This window comes from Penaeus vannamei, chromosome 3 (genome assembly GCF_042767895.1).
Source record: "Penaeus vannamei isolate JL-2024 chromosome 3, ASM4276789v1, whole genome shotgun sequence".
Taxonomy (NCBI): domain Eukaryota; kingdom Metazoa; phylum Arthropoda; class Malacostraca; order Decapoda; family Penaeidae; genus Penaeus; species Penaeus vannamei.
Window position 1 is genome coordinate 25,167,876 of NC_091551.1, and position 7,500 is coordinate 25,175,375.

A 7,500-nucleotide genomic window follows, 5' to 3' on the forward strand; every position below is an offset into this window, starting at 1 on the left:
AGAAAAGGCCAAGAGAAGTCGCAATGCCTGATTTTGCTTACGAATTGCGAACTAGTAATTTTCTAATTTTACTGGAAACGTATTTCGGGAAATCTGTTATATTTTTAAGCATAATAACGCAAAATCTTTCTCATGTGTGACATCGATGCTACACGCTTCGAGAGAGGCATAGATTTTATGCTTTTAAGTTATGCATCCTAAATGTAACCTGCTAAGGAATGTTTTCATTAAGAGAGAGTATTGTGTATCTAAAAGAATTCTTCATTTGGTTCTTCAAATATCTAATTCTTGCCAACATGAAGCCACGGACTAGGAGATTACGTTACATTGTTACATCCCAAAATCATTGGAATTAACGTCTTTCCCCCGCGAACACAGAGGGCATGAATGGCTCTCAAGTGACTACAATCACTACAACCACGTGACACTCTAAGCACCGAGTCCCTCTATCCAGGCCTCTTGGCAAAGATGGGCCGGAACTCCACGCCCTCTTCACGCCACGGCCGCCCGCGACTCGGCTGCTGCTCGCTTTGCTGAGGGCGGAAGGGCGAAAGTTTCCATTTCGTGTCGTGTGAATAACTGCGACATTACAGAGAGGGAGTGAGAAATATAGCGACAGATACACACACACGCACACACACACATACACACGCACACACGCACACCACACACATACACACACACCACACACATACACACACACCACACACATACACACGCACGCACACACGCACGCACGCACACACGCACAAGCACACACACACACACATATATATAAGTACATCTATGTCTTTCTATTTGTCTATCTATCTATCTGTACATTTGTATAGACAAATGTAGATATAGAAATGTAGATTGCTAGATAGCTAGATTTATAGGTAGGGAGACAGATAGTAAGACAGACAGGCAGGTAGAGAGTCCAGTAAATGGCGATCTATCTATCAAACTATCTATCTACACACACACACACACACACACACACACACACACACACACACACACACACACACACACACACACACATACACACACACACACACACACATACATATATATATATATATATATATATATATATATATATATATATATATATATAGAGAGAGAGAGAGAGAGAGAGAGAGAGAGAGAGAGAGAGAGAGAGAGAGAGAGAGAGAGAGAGAGACAGACAGACAGACTGAGATCAGATCACATCTATTTACGAGGCGTGAATTAACAGATGCAGGTTGAATAAGAGGAGCAACTGTTCCGAAAATCCCCCAAGCATTAACCACCCCATTCGACCGACCTCAAGGTACATTCAGCTGCGATAATGATCTTCGAGATATTGCGACGTACTACAGACGACTAAAAACCCGCGCTGCACAGCTGTCGAAAATAAACACTGAATCAGAAATGGCTGCACTTCGCTGACGCGGTTTTTAAACAACTCATTTGGCGGGCGTTTTAGAGAGCAACTTGGAACGACGAATTTGCATATGATTAATGTTTTGAATTTGTTACTGTATGTATTCTTTCTCACGGGGTGCAGCGGTAGCGTTCTAGTCTGACCTGCGTTCAGATCCCGCACCGCCAGTGGTAATCTTTCACACTGGGATAATTTAGATGAGGATATAAACAGTCTATCATGCCAGGAAATAACCACTGTAACAAATGGAATCAAACTAAACTATTATTATCCTCCCCCTCCTCCCACTCTTTTTCCCTCTTCTTCTCTCCCTCCTCCTTCCCTTCTTCTTCTTCTTCTTCTTCTTCTTCTTCTTCTTCTTCTTCTTCTTCTTCTTCTTCTTCTTCTTCTTCTTCTTCTTCTTCTTCTCCTTCTCATTCCATCCTCATTTTCATCAACATCCTCCTTATCATCCTTCTTCAAAATACCCTTTGTGCTGAGACGGTAAAAAGTGTAAGTTTCCTTCCTCGATAAATGCACTCTTATCTAGCGAATCTTTTTTCCCTTTCTCCTCTTGGACGATGGAATGACCAGATGGGCGGAAGATAAAGGAGGAAATGGAGGAGAATGGAAGAAAGATGGGAAGGAGTAAGTTGGGAAGATAGATAGAGAGATAGATAGATAGATAGAGAGAGGTGGGGAGGGAGGGAGGAAGGGAGGGAGGGAGGGAGGGAGGGAGGGAGGAAGGAAGGAAGGAAGGAAGGAAGGAAGGAAGGAAGGAAGGAAGGAAGGAAGGAAGGAAGGAAGGAAGGAAGGAAGGAAGACAGAGAGAGAGAAAGAGAGAGAGAGAAAGAGAGAGCGAGCGAGTGAGAGAGAGAGAGAGAAAGAAAGAAAGGAAGAGAGAGAGAGAGAGAGAGAGAGAGAGAGAGACAGAGACAGAGACAGAGACAGAGAGAGAGAGAGAGAGAGAGAGAGAGAGAGAGAGAGAGAGAGAGAGAGAGAGAGAGAAAGAGAGAGAAAAAGAACGAGAAAGAGAGAGAAAAAGAACGAGAAAGAGAGAGAAAAAGAACGAGAAAGAGAGAGAAAAAGAACGAGAAAGAGAGAGAAAAAGAACGAGAAAGAGAGAGAAAAAGAAAGAAAGAAAGAAAGAGAGAGAGAGAGAGAGGAGAATGAGTGAGAGAGAGAAGAACGAGAGAGAGAGAGAAGAACGAGAGAGAGAGAAGAACGAGAGAGAGAGTAGAGTAGAGTAGAGAGAGAGAGAGAGAGAGAGAGAGAGAGAGAGAGAGAGAGAGAGAGAGAGAGAGAGAGAGAGAGAGAGAGAGAGAGAGAGAGAGAGAGAGAGAGGGAAAAACCGACACACCCTGATAAATAAATGAATATATCAACAAACACAAAAATAAACAAACAGACAAACAGACATTCACATAAAAAAATACAAGACGGGGAGACCAACACGACAAACCAGCCAATCAAACAAACAAACAAACAAACAAACAAACCAATCCATAGACAGCCTTGAGTAGACGTCTACAAGAGTCCTTCTGAATACACAGCCTGGGGTCCTTCAGCCTCCTCCACCTCCTCGTTCACCACCGCCTATACCGCGATCTCCACCACTACCTCCTCCTTTTCTTCTTCTCCTCCTCCTACTCCACCATCACCTCCTCTTCCTCCACCACCAAAACCTCCACCTTCTCCTCCACCACTAAAACCTCCTCCTCCACCTCCACCTCTTTCTCCACCACCAAAACCTCCTTCTCCTCCTCGACCTCCCCATCCACCTCCTCTTCCTCCACCTCCACCTCTTCCTCCACCACCAAAACCTCCACCTTCTCCTCCACCACTAAAACCTCCTCCTCCACCTCCACCTCTTCCTCCACCACCAAAACCTCCTTCTCCTCCTCGACCTCCCCATCCACCTCCTCTTCCTCCATCTCCACCTCTTCCTCCACCACCACCACCACCTCCTCTTCCTCCACCTCCACATCTTCCTCCACCATCAAAACCACCTCCTCCTCAACCTCCTCCACCTCCTCCCCATCACCGCCCGCCCCTCCACCTCCTCCTCCTCGACCTCCCTCTCCACCTCCTCCTCCTCCTTCCCATTTCTCAGGTGGTTCTCGAGACAGCTGGCTTTGTTTTGGTTGGACCAGCGTGACAACCAAGCAAATTAAAGGTGTTGTTTGGCCAGGTATGTTGAGGGGGACGAATATCGAGCGATTTTCGGAAGTGGCGAAATAACTTCTGCTGCGGGCGTGTACACATAAGGAGAAGGTATATCTGTGTATTGACATATTTACAATGTGTGTGTGTGTGTGTGTGTGTGTGTGTGTGTGTGTGTGTGTGTGTATGTGTGTGTGTATGTGTGTGTATGTGTGTGTGTGTGTGTGTGTGTGTGTGTGTGTGTGTGTGTGTGTGTGTGTGTGTGTGTGTGTGTGTGTGTGTGTGTGTGTGTGTGTGTGTGTGTGTGTTTCTGTTTATCTGTCTGTATGTGTATGTAGGTATGCAAGCATGTATATTCCTGCACACATGCGTTTACGAATGTTTAGAAAAAAAAAGAAAAAAACAACAAAAAACATGTACCTCACGATCTGAATTAGTGTGCAGGTATAAGCTATCAATAAAAGTATGTTACGAGGGCGTGAAGATGGAGTCGATGAGGGAGAAGGACTGCGCCGCCCTTCGTGTCACCAGCGCGGAGGCAGTCGTTTTGGGGCGCCGGAAGTAGGCTGTTCCGGTGGTCCTCTTTCTCTATCTCTCTATCCATCTTATTATCTTTCTCTCTCTCCCCTCTGTCTTCTCTCTCTCTCTCTCTCTCTCTCTCTCTCTCTATCTGTCTGTCTGTCTTTCTGTCTCTCTCTCCCTCTCTCTATCATATTCTCTCTATATCTATCTTATCCTCTCTCTTTCTCTCTTTCACTCTCACTCTCTCTTTCCCTCCCTCCTCCTCTCTCCCTCTAACCCGAGAAAAAGGGTATCGGGGAAGGGGGGGGGGAGGTGGAATAGTGAACATATCGAGTATGTTTCGGACAAAAAAAGATTGAAGTATGAATGAGAAACAAAAGAATAAAAAAAAAGAATGAATGGGTAAATTGAAAATAAAATGTGTTTAAAGGAAAATTGGAAATAAAGTCAAGTGATAAGTGAGGGAGGGAGGGGGGTTGGGGGAGATAGTGGGGGGGAGGTGTCATCAAGGGCCGCGCCCACTCCCTTAATCTGCTTTGCCGGCTTGTGTCCACTGCGATAACATGGGGCAAACAGACCTGATGACGTCAACATTGCGCAGGGACATGTCTGTTCGTTTGCAATGGCCGGCCAGGCTGAGGCGCTAAGATTCGATGACAGGGCCTCGGCGCTGCATCAAGCCGTATATCAATATTGCAACAACAGAGTTCTAGCCTCAGGGGGTCAGGGGATGGAACAACTTGATTGCAGTATTGCAAAAGCTGCAACGCTGCAACAACAAACCAACGCAAATTGATTGCTGCATTTTACGAACACAGTGCCAAGCGGAGACACGGCGCGGCACCTGGCATTGGTACCCTACAGTGGCGTTCGGGCATGGGGAGGGGGAGGGGGGTGGGGGAGGGAGAAGGGGAAACAAAGGAGAGGGGGAAGGGGCAGGGAGGGAGGCAGTGTGTTGTTTTAGTTGAGAGGGAAGACGGAGGGGGGAGGGAAGAGGGAGAGGAAGGGAGGGAGAGGGGCAAGGGGAGGAAGTACTGACCTAGTGGGAAGGGACTGGGTGGGGGAAGAGAGCGGGGGAAGTAGCGGAGAGGCGGGGACGGGAGTGTAAGAATAAAGGAAAGGGGGACAAAGAGGGGGAAGAGACGGCGTGCGAAAGTGACTTACGCAGCTGTCAGGTAGCAAAGGACCCTTAATTCCCTGTCACTCCGAGGACCGACGCAGAAGGAGGCGCGCAACCCGAGAGGACGCCGTTTTTCTCGCTTGTTTCCGCGGCGACGAAGGGACCGATTGCGGCGGCGGCGGCGGCGGCGGAGGTGGCGCCGTGGGAGTCCGGCTGACTGTCAGCTCCTGCCCTGATTGTGATGTCAGCGGCGGGGGGAAGGGAGGGGGGGGGGGAGGCGGCGGAAGTCGGAAAAGGGCATCCTCAGGGAAAGTATCACAGCCGCAATGATCATGATGTTAGTCGATATGGAAATGGTAATAAGGATGGCAGTGGCGATGATGATAATGATAATGATAAAGATAACGATAATTATAATGATAATGATATTGATAACGATAATGATAATGATAACTATAACAATAATGATAACGATAGTGATAATGATAAAGATAACGATGATTATAATAATGATAATGATAATGATACTGATACTGATAATGATAATGATAACGATAATGAGAATGAGAATGATAACGATAATGAGAATGATAACGATAATGATACTGATACTGATAATGAGAACGATATCGATAATGATGATGATGGTGATGATGACGAAGATGACAATGACGACGACAACGACGATGATAGATATAACAAACTGCTTAAAAATGTAACACCAATAACTATTCAATCTGCCAGCTGCCAGTCACTTCATGCGCGGGTTATTGGTTCAAACACGACAAGTCTCACTAAAGTTCACACGTGTCATATATCGGAAAACAAATAGCCAAAGACACACACACACACACACACACACACACACACACACACACACACACACACACACACACACACACACACACACACACACACACACACACACACGCACACGCCATGTAAGGACCACGTAAAGACCAGCTTACACATACCTACACATCAGAGGCAGATACACCGAAGCACATTCAGGGAACATGCACGGACGCACGCACGACAAGATGCGTAGGCTCACGAAAGCCGACAGAGCAGAGGCAGGTAAAAGCCCTCCGCTGATTGGCTCCCAAATAATGTTTACCTGCGTATCCCACGAGGCCGACGCAAGTGTTGCCAACTCAAATAGTGCCCGTCTTGACCAAGGGGAAAGTGATACCAGATACACGCGCGAATATAAACTACTTTAATCTATCTATTTATCTTCTATCTATCAAGAAAGGGGTTAATTATTCGTTCTAATTATTCGCAGAGAAGAAGGAGGTGCTGGTATCGAAGGGGATAATCTACGGCGCTCAAGGATCGCCGAGTAATGCATATGATTAATCCGAACGATCTGAAACCGGAAAGCCTTCCTGTCAATGCCATTCGCACGCCTCCGAACGCGGCTGACAGAGGTTCCTAGAAGGAGAAGACGCCCCCTTCTCCTCCTTCTCCCCCTCCCCTTTCCCCCCTCCTCCTCTTCCCCCTTCCTTTTTCCTCCTCCTCCTCTTCCCCCTTCCTTCTTCCTCCTCCTCCTCCTCCTCCCCCTCCCCTTCCTAATCCTTCTCCTCCCTCCCAACGACTCTCCCCCCTTCTCTATTTTCTTCGCCTCCTCTTCCTCCCCCTCCCCCTCCTCCTCAATTTCCTTCTCCCCCTTTCCTCCTCCTCCCCCCTTCCTTCTTCCTCTTCCTCCACCTCACTCTCCCCTTCCTTCTTCCTCCTCCTACTCCTATTCCCCCTCTTTTCCTTCTCCCTTCTCTATTTCCTTCGCCTCCTTTTCCTCCCTCCTCCTCCTTCCTCCCAACCACCCTCCCACCCCTCCTCCTCCTCCTCCTCCTTCCTCCCAACCACCCTCCCACCCCTCCTCCTCCTCCTCCTCCTTCCTCCCAACCACCCTCCCCCCCGTCTCCATCTCCGCCTCCGCCTCATCTGCATCCAAGTACCAACACGCTACCTATCTTGATAAGCTAATCATGTTGATTATCATCGTGTCACGGGCAATTAGCAATGAATCCCGTGTTCCTCGCATCCAGTGCTGCAACGCGGCGGCGGGAGGAGGAGGCGATGAAGAGGCGAGCGGAGGAGAGGAGGAGGAGGAGGAGGAGGCCGGGGAGGAAGACGTCGAAGCAGGGATGTCGGGTGAGGAGGAGGGGGGGATGATGATGATGATGATGATGATGAGGAGGAGGAGGAGGAGGAGGAAAAGGAGGAGGAGGAGGCCGGAGTGGAAGATGTCGAAGCAGGGACGCCGGATGAGGATGAGGATGATGATAATGATGATGATATGGAGGAG

At 48.0% G+C, this 7,500-nt stretch overlaps 1 protein-coding gene across 3 annotated transcripts in view; it reads right to left on the bottom strand.

The window, feature by feature from the left end:
- The window catches only part of LOC113812295 (uncharacterized), a 448,320-nt gene that overhangs the window by 118,624 nt on the left and 322,196 nt on the right, over positions 1–7,500 (bottom strand). The gene's annotated exons all lie outside the window — the stretch shown is intronic.